This window comes from Peromyscus californicus, unplaced genomic scaffold, assembly GCF_007827085.1.
Source record: "Peromyscus californicus insignis strain IS unplaced genomic scaffold, ASM782708v3 Scaffold_24__1_contigs__length_46423439, whole genome shotgun sequence".
Classification (NCBI taxonomy): domain Eukaryota; kingdom Metazoa; phylum Chordata; class Mammalia; order Rodentia; family Cricetidae; genus Peromyscus; species Peromyscus californicus.
The window spans coordinates 4,772,042-4,786,994 of record NW_026294535.1 but is presented as its reverse complement, the minus strand read 5'-3'; the positions used below and the strand labels follow the sequence as shown (position 1 = coordinate 4,786,994).

At 50.7% G+C, this 14,953-nt stretch overlaps 1 protein-coding gene across 4 annotated transcripts in view; it reads left to right on the top strand.

Annotated features, from left to right (window-relative positions):
- The window catches only part of Chst11 (carbohydrate sulfotransferase 11), a 219,302-nt gene that overhangs the window by 116,259 nt on the left and 88,090 nt on the right, over positions 1-14,953 (top strand). The window lies entirely within an intron of this gene.

Below are 14,953 nucleotides of genomic sequence, written 5' to 3'. Positions count from 1 at the left end.
TGGCTTGTTAGTTTAACAAGGCAGCAAGCGTGGTATCGGTGATGTTGAGGAGAAGAGAAAGCTGGACTTGGGGGAACTTGCTTTTCATGGGAAGCAAGAGACAGTCAGAGGCTTGGTGACCATAACAATAGCCACAAATCACTTAAGTCTGGATGTGGAGACTCCAGGCTGGTCCTCCTGTGGGCATGTCAGTTGACTGTTTCTGGTGCTGAGAGCTGGTGGATGGGCAACTAAACCAACGCCAACCGACTTTAAGTAACTGCCGAGAAATGCGTGCATGGGGGAGTGATGGCCTGCTTATAATCTCAGGGCTTTATTTGGTGCTGAATCCTCGGTTTTGTGTGTCCGTAGTCCATGGTGCCTGGTGGGAGAGGATGACAAATTCTTAGTCATTGCAAAGACACAGATCTAAGAACTTCTTTGTTCCATTGTCTCTCAAGCCTACCACCTGTGCTCCGTCCTGGGGGAAAAGGATAGAGTCTGGGCACACATGGTGGCGTCATGATGTCCAGTGATTCCCTCTTACTTCTCGGCACTGGGGCTCTAGGTGTGACTTGGACAGAGCAAGCAGGTGATTATAAACTCAGTGTCTCCTGAGGCTTCCGCTGCTGCCCTTTGTAGAGACTCAACAGGGATTTGGTGTTTGGGTTTCTGTTGGTGCCCAGTGACCTGGCCATTGTGAGATCAAATCAGGCTTTGGTCATACATAGGATTTCTGCTATGCTAGAGTGAAAGCCACCCAGGCTACTGCATCACAAACCATCCATCCTCTCTTTCTGCGGACCCTGGACGGTGTCTTGGCAGACCAGTCAGAGGAGAGGTAACCATCTCATCTAGAGATGTCAACCCCCTCCTCAGAGTGGTAGTGAATTCTGTTTGAGTGAGAGGTACGTTTAGCCCTGGCCTAAACCTTGGGATGGCTGGGAGGTGGCCCCAACTGTCACAGGGGGAGGGCATTGGTAGGTGAGTCACTGTCCTTCAAGGATGTCCTGGGCACATTGTCTGGCTTCTCCAGCCCCTGCAGGCAAACATTGTTTCAGGAAGATCACCCCATTTCCTGTGGATGTAGCCTGGGGATGTTTTTTTCTGGGTCTAGCTTCCTTTACAAGTGGCAATTATGCCCCATTCCCGTGCAAAGTCCTTAAGTAGGGCTTTGTTTCTGGAGGAGCAGCCCTGGTTAGTGGTGGGCTGGGGAATTCAGAGGAGGAGCTGAACACTCGGATGAGCATAGACAGTGTCTCCTTCCTGAGTCATTGCTATGCTTAACACTGGATTGAGTTCCCCTGCACTTTCTAATATTTTCCTACCCGCTAAGCTGCTGAGCCTGGAACGGTGAGGTCACCAAGGGACAAACCCCTTGATCGCTCTAACCTGAACTGCACCCGGAAATGCTGTTTGCATCTTTTCTACTGATAGGCTATTTGGTCTTCATATAGGATGGTAAAAACAGAGACTTTTTTTTAAAATATGATGAGAAATTTACCTTACGGCAAGAAGGCACCTTCTTCGTTACCTTAGACATATACCCTTGGTGAGATGCTTTTTGAATCTTGGATTCATCTCACTGGATCTGCATGTGAGCTCTGAGCTAGATGGTACTTCCCCTTTTATGGATAGGGAACTGAAGCTAATAATTGGATGTGATTTATTCAAACCCAGATAGCCAGTAGGAAGCCGTGAGGATTCAACCATAGAAGGAACTCCTGCCAACCTGGGTAGTGTACTGTGGTGATATTTTCTATATGTTCTAACAAATAAAGCTCGTCTGAAGGTCAGAGGGCAGAGCCAACCACAGAGTTAGCCACAGAAGCCAGGCAGTGGTGGTACACACCTTTAATCCTAGCACTCGGGAGGCAGAGGCAAACATCTCCATGAGTTCAAGGCCACCTGGGCTACACGAGATTTAATCCAGTCTAAAAGAGAAAGAGAGCCAGGCAGTGGTGGCACACACCTTTAATCCCAGCACTAGGAAGGCTGAGACAGGAAGTGATATGGCTGGGCGGAGAAAGGAGTATAAGGCCGGAGGAGACAGGAGTTCGGCCCCCTTTTGGCTGAGGATTCGTGGAGACAGGATCGGCCAGGGAGTTGGCGAGGTGAGAAGTGGCTATGGGTTGTTTCTTCTGATCTTTCAGCGTTTACCCCGATATCTGGGTCCGGGTTTTTATTACTAAGAACACCAGTTAGGATTCATGCTACAGTGTGCTTACAGTTGCTGGTGACTGCTACTAGTTACAGTTACTAGTGACTGCTACTAGTTACTGTCACCATTAAAATGCTCTCAGCAGGAACCACCCTCCCCCAAACAGCTGTACAACTGACGAGGTTTTCACTGGGTAAGGACCCAAACCAGCCCTGGGACAGTTGGCTCTAGTCTGACTTCTGTGCCCAGGACTTTCTTATTTTAGTGCATTGAAAACCCCAAACCATCCAAAGGACAATTGGTTAAGAAAAACAACAGCAATAACAACAACAAAAAAACCCCCAAACTTTGCAGTTGATATTCTTAGCAAAATAGCAATGTCGTGTCTTATAATTTTCCTGGTTCGCTGCTGCCTCCCTGGCTCCAAAATAAAACATAATTGCTGATCGGATCAGCTGGCACCGAGTCACCGAAAGTTCAGGAGTTGCCAACCACATGCTCGTGGGCCGAGCCATCTGCAGGGCCGCCCCAGCTCAGTGCAGACCCACAGGGCAGAGCACTGCTCTCATCTGGGTGAGAGGGTGTCATTGTCCCTGCGTGCCAGCAAGGGCGAGACAGCTTGTCCTCCATCCTCCCCACCTCCTGGCCTCGCGTGGGTTCCCTGAAGTCTTTGCAGCCCTGCCCCGCCGCCGCCTCTTTCTTTAGCGTGTGTGCCTGCCCTGTCATTAGTGTTTGGGGGGGCAGGATGCATGGCTCACTGCTGACCATGGGCTTGCAAGCCGCACAGCGAAGTCTGCACAGGCCATGGCAGATTGTATGGGCGTCTGGCTTCCTAGGGTCCCTGGGTCTTGGTGCTCAGGGAACCGGTCGTGTTCTAGTGACCTGTTGTAGGGAAAAAGGGGGTCATGTATGTGGTGAATGTGGCTGAAACTCTGAGATCCCGTTACCTCTGTGACAGGACAATCTCTTGGTGTCCTAACATGTACTTTCCGCTCCTCCAGGGTAACACGGGATTCAGGATGGAGTGAAGAGAGGAAGGGAGGAAAGAGAAGGAGGAAAAGAGAGTCAGTGTTCTCTGAGCGTGTAACACACACCTGTGACTGTTCTAGACATTTCCCAAACATGATCTTGCTGTTGTCCAACTGCTGTAGATCGAACCCAAGGCTCTGCACATACTGAACAGCCGTTTTCTCTACCACTGAGCCACAGCCCAGCCCCTCACTGAACCTTTACAACCCCCTCAGATTAAGGTCTCCGATAACCCCGTTTTTCAGAAGGTAACTGAGACTGAGCAGCGTGCTGAGATCTGACCCAGGTAGCCTGCAGGAGGGGCCCTAGCACGTCCCCTCTCCCCCAGGTAGAAAAGAGGTTCCAGCAGGATCTCTCTCCTAATATGTCAAGGTGAGCCATGGGCCCACCTTGGGCCCAGATAGAAAGTTCTCGGTGGCTGGAGCTGAGGCCATGGAGTAGTGTGGAAGGCACAGTAGATGTCCTATAGGGGTGGCGGCCTGCAGTTTTCTTTCTTCCAGAGTCTGATGTCTGGCCAAGGCAGGGAGGGGACTTTGTGTCCCGGCTGGAGCCAGGTTAAGGAGAAGTCACCTCCAAGAAGGACTCCGCTATTGGCTGGTGTTTCTCACTCCCGAGTCCATTCAGTTGAAACTACTATATTGACAAAGCTGCTGTGGTCCACGGAGGGAGGGAGCTGTGGAAGTGTTCCCCGCCCCCACCTGGGTGACATCTTCTACAGTGCTCAGCACATTTTGCTGGTTCTACAGAAGAATAAACAGAGAGAAAAGGCCTCAGAAGAGAGAGAGAGCTGAAAAATACCATGGCAGAAAACTCAAAGGATGAGGGGAGATGTCGTCTATTAGCACCCCTCCCCCAAGTCCTGTGCACAGTGGGGACGCTACAGAGGAGGTAGCCTTTGAGCCAGACCTTTGAAGACATGTCAGATGTTAGGAGCGGACAGCATTGTAGACAAGGACAAACAGCGGGGTGGGGGCCACAGTCATTCACATTTAGAGAAAGGGAGTGGCCTGCAGTCAGGATGGTGCCGGGGCCTGGCTGGAAGGGATTGGGTCGTATTCCTCATCTAGAGAGGATGGTAGTTAAGGTAGCTGGACAGCAGGGTCCCTGGGAGGCACTCAGCTCACAAAGCAGCTGTACCTCTGACTCAGGTACCACTTGTTAAATGGTGGGGTTTCTCTAGAGAAGGAGACCCCCCCAACTCTTGGTCTCAACACGACTGTCTGTCAAGTGAGAGAACTGCGTTTAACCGGTGGCTCTCAGCTTTGGCCGCACAGAGCCAAGGCCTTTCCCCCAATGACTGATTTTATCTAGTCTGGGATTTTGCCGGTGTGTCAATGTGTCTCAGAGCTTCTGGGGTGATTGTTACGGGCTCCAGAGTTTGGGAGCGCAGAGCTGAGGGGCTCTTCAGGACTTTAGCTGCAGGCACCTTTCTTTGAGTCTAACACCACCCATCCTGCTTTAGCAAGTCACTCAGGTCTGAAGTCTCTGTATGAAGGCCGTGTTTTCCCAAAGAAGAGGGTCCTTGCTCTCTGTAGCTACCCTGGAAGTGGAGCCCCAGATAACAGATTGGGACAAGGTCCCTCTGAAGGGGACACCTGAGCCTCTCCTGCGAGAAGAAGGGAAGAACCCACAGTTGCAGGCCAGCCATCAGATGAGGTTTCCAGGATCAGTTGCACCTTCCAGATAATCAAGGAGGAGGAAGGCTGGATGCTTTGGCGGTTGCTGTTTGGGAGGAATGTAGGGGGTGGTACCTGCCAGGGAGGGCCAGAAGGGCAGCTGTTGCTCAGCCCAAGCCCTGCTGCATTAATCCCTTCATTACCAGCCACCTGGTAAACGACGAGCCTGTCTCATTGTCTAGCTTTGACCCAACAGCTGTCTGCCGGCCAAAGAGGGATTGATTTAGTTGTAAGTCCGGTTTCCTATGTTGAACGGCAGCCGGCTTTCAAAGACGAAGTACTGCGTTAACCCGCCCTACCTATAGCCCTCTTTTGAGTGCTGCATTATTCATGGCAAGTGACATCAGGCCAGTGAGGATGGTGGCGAAACCAGGGACGGCGGGCTGCCTTTGTTGGCCATGGCCAGCAGCTAGCTCCATTGTACTCGGAACAGAAAGCTACCCGGTCAGATTTCCAATCAGGCTAGGATAGGTAAGAGACCTGGAGTGAGATGCAATTTAGGTCACAGGACAGGATTGCACACTTGAAGGACGTGAGGGAGCCTATCACAGACGTGTGACCTGGGGCCATTTCACCTGAAGAGAATCCGAGGAAGGTACCTGTCGCACGGGTTTGTGAGAGTCACATCACATACCCGAGGCTGAGTGGAGACGTGGCTCATTCAGAAAAGGGCTTGCCCACGCAGGAGGGGCTGTCTCTTCTACCCTAGCACTCACATAGACGGCGGGGCACAGCAGCGCACACCTGCAGTCCCAGAACTCAGGGTGCACAGACAGGGGGACCTCTGGGGCTTGCTGGCCCTGAGGGCACTGTCAAGGTCAACCTTTGTTGGTCAGCGATTGCCCGTTGTTAGGACAGAGTTAGGTGTCAAACCAAGAGCTGGCCAGCTCTCTCCTCACTGAGAACGCAGTCCGTTTTGATTTATGTCAGATCTCAGGCTCTGCACGAGCTAGACACACCATGTATAAGGCCTTGGATGCCTCTGTCTACATGTGCAGTATACGTTCAAACATGTCCACGGCACGCAGGTCCTAGACAGTGAGCAGACACAAAAGCCCCTTCCTAACTCTGGTGAGCGCCTTGGGCCTGGGGGAGCTAACCAAGCCCCTCTTTGAGGTGGTGATGTGCCTCTGAGTTCCTGGCCAGCTCTGTTCTGTTTCGGCCACGGAAGAGTCAGGAATGCCTCCTCTTACTCGATACATGGAAATGTGGGGAAGAAGTGCTTGGAACTAATGGGCTTTCTCAAGGGGCAGTCTGTGCAAACAGAATCCCACATGTTTCGGTGGGAGAAGCAGCGTTCGGGTGACAAAATGACCTCAGCAATTGCCTAACAGTAACACAGCTGGACAAGCCGCCATTTACCGAAAGTTATTTCCTGAATTACCCTCAATTAGGAGAGGCCTCTTCATAATTTGATTTTTCTGCAAATTACACAGCTCAGGCAACTCTTTGGCCAACTGGAATTTGACCTTGACCGATGGTGAGTGTGTGCAGATCCCGGCTTGCTGTCAGACCCTGTGGGTGCTGCTCTGAGACAGGCGTGGACAGGCGTGGAGGGGGCTTGTCCTCCCAGTACGTATGCTGGTCACTGGAGATCTCAGGCAAGCGGCTAGCCCTTTTTCAACCCTGGAGACATTGCCTGTAAAACAGGAACACAAAATGCAGAGGTTTTCGCCTCTTCAGCATTATATTTGAAACTGCATCGCATTCTAGGCACGTGACAGGCAAGTCAGGCGGTGCTGTTACTGCCGATGGCTGTTCACTCAGAAGAAGCCTCCTCCGAAGCCCTCCCCGCTTTTCCTACTCTGGGAAATTTCTGGTAGCCACTGACAGGTAAAAAGTGAACAAGTGAAATGGATTTTAATAAGGTATTTTATCCAACCCAGTGCATTCAAAATATGATCATTTCTACGTGTCACTGATTTTTTAAAGAAAATCACTAAGGTAGCCTGTGTTCTCATTTTCATACACTGTCTGGAGTACGGGGTTGACCCTGAAAGCGTGTCTGGCTTTATCCGGCTTGTGGCTACCATATCGGACGGTGTGGCCATTAAGATGACCCTCATCACTGTCACTGCTTATTGGTGTGTCCCTAACTCGTTTGTACTGGCTTCTTTCGGTGAGACGCCCTCTAGAGGGTAGGGACTGTGTCTTGTGAGGCTGGAGGACCCGGCTGGTTTCCTAGCCAGCCACAGGCAGGGACTGGCCAGGTAGGTATTGTATTAGTTACCTTTCTCATTTATTCTCACTGATGATTTAGGACACAGTCGATCATGGCAGGGAAGGTATGGTGGCCGGAGTGGCCAGTGGCTTGTTACCCCTGGGTGTCAGAAAGTAGGAGGAGCCTGTGGAGACCAGGCTGTACCCCCCAAGGCCTGCCTTCTAGCAAACCACTCTCTTCCCCCAGCTAGACGCCACCTCCTAAAACTTCCACAGTCACCCCCCTCCCCAAATGGTGCCACCAGCTGGGGACTGAGTGCTCAAACACAGGAGTCTACTGGGGGCATTTCACATTCAAAACCTAACATGAGGTGTTGAGGCTGTGAACACGGCCACTTTCTCCTGGGCCCTGTGAACTCAACACGGGCAAGCCTCACTCCCCAGAGCCAGAGCTAGCCAGACACCACATTGGAAGGGTTCCTGGGTGCCTTAGTGAGGGTTACCATTGCTGTGATGGGACACCATAATCAACGAAACATGGGGAGGGAAGGGTTCATTCAACTTACACTTCCACATCGCTGGTCATCTCCAAAGGAAGTCAGGACAGGAACTCAAGCTGGCAGGAACCTGGAGGCAGGAGCTGATGCAGAGGCCATGGAGGGTGCTGCTTACGGTCTTGCTCATCGTGGCTTGCTCAGCCTGCTTTCTCAGAGAACCCGGGACCACCAGCCAGGGATGGCACCACCCACCATGGGCTGGGCCCTCCCCTATCTATCACTAATTAAGAAAATGTCCTACAGGCTTACCTACAGCCCAATCTCAGAGATGTGTTTCCTCAGTCGAGGCTCCCTCCTCTGGGATGACTCTAGCTTGTGCCAAGTTGACATAATACCACCAGCCAGCACACTGGGGTTCAGGGAAGAAGAGTCCCTCTTCGCTCCGGGCTGATGCCTCTGCTTTCCCACACAGACTTCCCGAGAACTTGATGCTAGAGAAGGGCTGCTAACCGGAGTGCATCAGCCCTCCCTCTGCCCACCCCACCCCACCTCCCCCTGCGATGCAACAGCTCTCCAACAGCACGGTTTAAATGGAGGAGACTGAATTTGGAGCCCTAATTCATGAGTTCAATTCTGCCTCTTTCCCTAACTGGCGGGCCACCTTAGGGAAGAAATTCAGTATCTTGGGGGCTTCAGTTCCCTCGTCTGGAAACTGGGAGTGACTTATTATCCTCAGCTAACAACATGGTGTCACAGCAGTTAAGACTTGGGGTTCTTAGAGCCAGGGTCCCCAGGGTCAAATCCATACTTATTGGTAAGGGAATTTAGGGTATTCTCCTAATCTCCCTGTGCCCCAGTTTCTTAATCTGTAAAGTGGGGGATACTGACAGTTCCTAGATCTTTGGGTTGTTATAAAATGTAATGGGCTGATTTACATGAACTTCTCAAACAAGGACGTGACATATATACCCATGCGTAGCAGCCAGTGTTTTGTTTTTTGTTTTGTTTTGTTTTTAACCTTAATATGTCTACTCTTAAATCTTCCCATAGGTCCTCAGAATACCTCTGGTCCCAGTGGGTGGATTCGGAGAAATGGGAGCAGGGCATCCTGTGCCTGCAACTAGTCTCCTTCCTGGCTTGGCCACCGCTCCCACAGACTCGAGCACTTTGTGAGCCGGGCAGAACACTCCCAAGCCAAGAGTGTGTTTGCTGAGGCTGGAGACAATGTCTGACTCAGGGAAGGTGCAGGAAGCTAGGACTCCTGTGGCTCTGAAACTTCATTTTCATTTCTTTAAAAAAAAAAAAAAAAAAAGAATGAAAGTGTTAGGCAGCTGTTTTTAGATGTTCCTTTTTTGAGCATTCCCTGCCCAGACATAGTAACCATGCGTAAGTTTCTTCCCGACTCATGCTCCTTGCCCACAGGGGTCTATTTCTGTCACTCCACTGGTTCTTCAGATTTCAGTGGAGATGGTTTGGCAATCATCTTTCATCCGCTCGCTGAAGCGCCACCAAGTCCTGGTGTTCCAAGAGGAATGCAGATGGCTTTGGATCTCCACCCCACCCCCCACCCCCCACCCCAGTTAACAGGAGGCCTCAGCCAGCCAGAGCAAGCACAAGCAGGCCCTGGGCAGGGCGGGCCTCGAGCTGCCCATTCAGAGAGGATCAGTGGCGCTAATTAGCAGTGGGCGCGCTGGGCTTCTGTTGGTGGAAGCGCTGGCTCCAGAGCCAGGCACAGATGCCAGCTGGGGGAACGGAGGGCAGTGTTAGCTCACCTTGAAGTGCACGCGGTCCTGGGTCCACAATAGTGTGGCAACGCAGACTCGGAATCCCAGCGCTTGGGAGGCGAAAGCAGATGAATCAGAAGTTCAAAGTTATTCTTACCGAATCTGAGGCTAGCCTAGGCTATATGAGACCCAAGGTCAAAAATCAAACAGTGGGGCTGAAGGGACGGCTCAGCAGTTAAGAGCGCTGGCTGCTCTTCCAGAGGACCTGGGTTCAATTCCCGCTACCCACATGGCAGCTCAAGACCGTCTGTAACTCCAGTCCCAAAGACACCCTCACACAGATTCACATGCAGGCAAAACACCAATGCACATAAAAAAAAAATTAATTAAAAACAAAACAAATAGGGTTGGGGGAGATGGCTTGGTCAGTGAGTGTTGGTTGCACAAGCGTGAGGGAACTGAGTTCAGATCCCCCGCACACAGTTTAAGGGAAAAATGGAAAAAAGCTGGTGTTTGGTGTGGTGTCTGGCACTGTAGTCCCACCACTGGGGAGGTGGGCACAGGAGGGTCCCTGGAACTCACTGGCCAGTAATTGTAGAGAATTGGCAAGCATCAGGTTCATTAAGAAGCCTCTTTCAAAATCAGTAAGTAAATAAACAAGTAAGGTAGAGAACGCCAGAGGAAGGTACCTGGTAGCAACCACCGGCCTCCACATGCACACACAAATATCCATGTACACACCTCCACACATGCATGAAATGCACACGAATGACGTAAACCAAACAGAAAGTCCATTTGTGCATCAGGACGAAGAACAGGAAAACACAGACCCACAGTTTTTGCCAATGGAACATTCTAGTTTCTCTTTTTCAACCAGAAAGACTGGCAAGAAGGAACACTGTGCAGCCAGTGGGTAGGGACAGATGTGAGTTGGAGAAAACCCCATCTCTTACTACTGTGTGAGCCCAGCCATGCACCCAGCAGGCCGCTCAGCAGTTCTGCAATTGACATTCCCAAGGACCTATATTCTATGGCCGATGGGCCTGCTTGCAGATCACATCCTGATTTGTAGAGAAGTTGCATGCTAGAATGATGGTTGGAAAATGAGGAGGCTTGAAGTCTGTCTTGAGGCTCGTCCTTCAAAGGCTCAGACTAGCGTACTGCTGTACCCTCTACCTCCTCAGTCTCCTCCTGCGCACCACACTTGGGATTCACATCCGCTGAATGGTACGTCTTGGTTCAGAAAGCCAGCTGCGTCTCTGTAAGTTTTCTTTTATGTGGCAGGATAAATGAGCTGGTGTCTGAGAAGTGTGACTCCTTTAAGGAGCTGGGGAGTTCACAAGCAGCTGACATCCAATTATTTCTGGTCACGGGGGGAAGCAGACTGAATGAGACGCTGAGATCTCAGATAAGCTCCTGGCCCATTCCTCAGTGAGTGGCCCTCCTTCCCACATACCCTCAGCACACCAAGGAATGGGCTGGGGCGTTGCTGGCCTCAGAGCCCGGTGCCGACAGTGAGCTGCCCACCATTTTCTTAATGAGGACCAGCTAGAGAAACAGAAAGCCCTTGTTTATTTTCTTGCTTGCTCATTCATTCATTTATTTATTTTACTACCCATAATAAAGTGTCATTTTTTTTTCTTGAGCAAGGAAATAGTTGTTTGAGTTATGAGGGAGCAGCATATATCAATGTGATTTTCTTTTTGCTAATCGTAAGGGGGAGGGGCTGTGGCTTAATTGACAGAGCACTGGCCTAGCATGCACCAAGCTTTGAGTTTAGTCCCCAACACGGCATAAAATGGGTCACGTTGTGGCACAAACCTGTCATCCCAGCAGTTGGGTGGTGGTGGCTGAAGAATGAGTTCAAGGTCACCCTTGGCCACATAGTTTGTTTGAAGCAGCCTAGGTTACTTGAGATCCTACCTCAAAATAAATAAACCAAACACACACACACACACACACACACACACACACACACACACACCACAGAAATTCAAGCTTGGGTTTTCTCGGAGTAAAGAGCAGGCACTAGAAGAGTAGGGGAACTATCAATGAGACTCTCTCCAGGATATGATGATATAACTAAGTCAGAGAGGAAGACTGGATAAGCATCTTGTTAAGATAAGGCCTTGCCAAAAGCAGCACCGGCAAATTGCAGCCGTTTGTCATCCAATTAATGTGCAGGTGTGGTCTTCCACACCTGGGGAAGCCCTGCGTCTGTCAGGACCTCCTTCCATTTTAACATCCTTGTCCCGAGCCAGCACAAGCCTTGGAAAGCCCCTTCACACCTGATCTCAAGCTTTCCACAGGGGGGTCCCGGGCAAAAACCTCAGGACACAGGCGCTTGTGTGGGAGACATCTTCACGGAGGCTCAGACAAAGGATCCTGTGGAGAGTAAAAGCCACGGCAGCCTTCAGGAACGCTGGGCAGCCAAAGCCACTTAAGGGTATGGGAGGCAGGCGGTGCCCCTCTGTGATGCTGCCTTGACCTTGACCCAGGTCATTAGAACCCCAGGCCTGTAGTTGTTGACTTCCCAAGCTTTGGCAGTCAGAATTCTCCCCCAAATCATGGGAGTATACCGCCTTATGTGACAAGGGGGAGCGTGCAGCCTCCATGAAGAGTTTTAAGGTCAGACTGTCTGGACTTTCTAGAGAGATTCACTGTGTATCATAAGTCATAAGATAGAGGCAAGGCCGTCACAGACAGACTAGGCTGGGGTTGCAGCTCATTTAGTACAGTGCATGGCTAGCATGCATTAAATCCTGAGTTTGATCCCTAGCATCATGGAAATGGGGCATGGTAGAACATGCCTTATAATACCAGAATTCAGGAGGTTGATGTAGCAGGGTCAGGAGTTCAGGGTCATCCTCAGCTACATACAGAATAGGAGGCCAGACAGGGCTATCTGAGACCCTGACTCAAAATTAAGTAAATGCAGGAAATGGCAGAGTGGATTTTTCCGAGTGCCTAACAGAGGATCCTATATTGTTCCTCTTGACTTTAGGACTTTGAATCCCAGAACCCCGTGAGAATCAACCATCTTGTCTTAAACTACTGAGTTTGGGGTACTCAGCTGCAGTCATCAGTAGAAACCAAACATGCCCACATACCTTTGTAGTTGGAGCTGAGGGACCTTTTTCTGCATGTTAATGTCCAAGGGAAGCCTGGAGGATGCAGGGCCTATGATCTCAGATGAGCAGAGTCCCACACCCCACTGAGTATAGAAAATGGGAATGCAAATGCCTTTGGGTGTGCCATGGATTCATGTCCCAAAGCCCACCCCAAAGATGAAAAACCCTGGGTGGTAACAGCGAGTCAGGGGCTGTCTGTCCTGTTGACCATGCTGGGAATCCTCCTGTCTCCATTAGAGGACTGTGAGGATCACTCGAGATCCTGTGAACAGGCATAGCAAAGCCAAGCCTAGGCCTTGCCCCACGGGTGACCCTGCCACTGGCCCATCACCACATCTCCAGGGAACAGCCGGAACGATACAGCTCAAGTGCCTGCTGTGTCTTCAGGAACAGACCTGAAATTTGTGTGTCCTCACTCCTCTGTGGAGGGGTCCTGCAGACGGGAGGTTCCACCGCTGTGCTTGGTAAAAATCCCCAGTAAAATGTGTTAACACTTGTTTTATCACAGTTTTATAGCATTTCCAGGGTTCACAGAGTATTCCCAACGCCAAGCCACTGAGATGCAGTTTTGTGAGGGCAGCAGGTGTGTGTGATGGTTTGGTTATGGTGTGTCCCCGTGTGTCATGTGTTAGAAGTGTGGTCTATGATGATGGAGGTGGTGGGACCTTTAAGAGAAAGCTCGATATAGATAGAAGTGATTAGAGCACTCGAGGCCTGTCCTAAGGGACAGGGATCAGTGGAGCTCTCCTTGGATATCGGTCAGTTCCCTGGAGACCCCCTCCTCATGCTCTCCCCTCTGTCAATCATGTGAGCTCCTGCTTCTGCACACACTCCTTACGGTGCTGTTTGCAAGAATGGGTACCATATGGTTTGGGCTTTCTCCTTGCACCACTGTGAGCTTAAGAAACATCTTTTCTTCCTTATGTACCCAGCCTGATGTATTTTAGGTACAGCATTTGGGGGTGTATCATCTCCCCATTTTATAGATGCAACCAAAGGAAACTGTCGGATTTTGATATGGGATAATTCTCTAAAGCTAGCTTTAAAAAGGAAAGTACTTATTGGGGGCTAGAGAGATGGTTCAGTGGCTAAGAGAGCTTACTGTTCTTGCAGAAGACCCGGGTTCATTTCCCAGCACCTACATCAGATGGCTCACAACCACCTGTAACTCGTGTTCCAGGGGATCTGACTCATTGTGGCTTCTGTGTGCATACACTCACACAAGTACACACATACATATCAATTTATCGTGTGTGTGTGTGTGTGTGTGTGTGTGTGTGTGTGTGCGTGTACTTATGCCATGGGACATGTGTGAAAAACAGAGGATAACTTTGTAAAGCTGGGTCTCCCTTCCCACCTAGGGATTGAACTCAGTCAACCAGGCTTGCTCGGCAAGTACCTTTACCCACGGACCCATCTTGCCAGCCCTTGCTTTTAATAACTAGTAGGTGAGGCTAAACCTAATTGTCTAGACCAGAGAGGGCAGAGAACATGTCGGTTCAGAGCGGATAGCCCTCCTAGTTACGAGCTGTGTGGCACTGAGCAAGGTGCTTAACCTCTCTGTGTGCTTCAGTTTCCGCATCTCCCCGTGTAAGGAGAACAGTAGCTACTTCATGGCTTTATTGTGATCACTAAACGAAAAGAATGCAACAAAGGGCTTGAGCTACGCCCAACATGGATGACGTGTGACTGTCCGGCAGCCACAGCCAAGGTCACAGGCTTCCGGTTCAGGGGTCAGTCTGGGAAGTGCGGAAGGTAGCCCTTCCAGCCCTCTGAGTGTGTAAATTCGTGGGCGTGGCTAGAATCAGTTCCTCAGCTGAGAGTTGCTCTCATCATACTGCAGGGCTTGGCTGAGACAATCCAAAGGCTTCTGGGACTCTTAACCGAGTCCTCTCCAGAAGTGGTAAGCTGTGGGTGGCTGTTGGCACACTGTAGAGTGCTGTGCCCGATCGGGTTAGTAATCTTTCTCTGATGTCATAGTCAGGGCCTGCCGTGCCTAGGGATAAAGTGCTGGACACCAGTTGGTCCGTCCTGCCACCCGTGGTTGCAAAATGAAGTCGGGAAGGGTTGTTTAATTTTGGTTATGTTCATCTTATTCTGGGATGGAGAAATTGGCCTCTCTCAGCTCCCCTCTACTGCCGTGGGATGCAGCTCCATCCACAGCAGCTCATTTATCCGAGTCTGTCTCTGTTCTGAAAATGGCAAGCAAGTAGAAAGACTGATGAATGAGGGCCCGGGAGAGCCCAGAACATAGTGCTCACTGTCGTCATCGCAAGCTGGGGCCCCTTCTATGGAAGATGGGTGGGAAACGAGCTGCCGGGCAAGAGAAAGCCTTGCACAGAGCAATCCTGCATCTCATTAACGTGTGTCGTGCTGTAGCGCAGCTACTAGGGAATTGTTGGAGCAATTACATTCAGACCTCAATTTTGAGGTTTGAAAGGGGGTCAGTGCATAGTTGGCAGGAGGAGAAAAAGAAGGAGATGGCCTGAAACAATAGGTATTAAGTGGCTGTCACCGCCAGGGAGGCTGAGACCCAGAAGCCAGACACCCTCCTCAGATCCCTAAGAGGTCAAGCGTGGGTGGTCTCTGAATCACA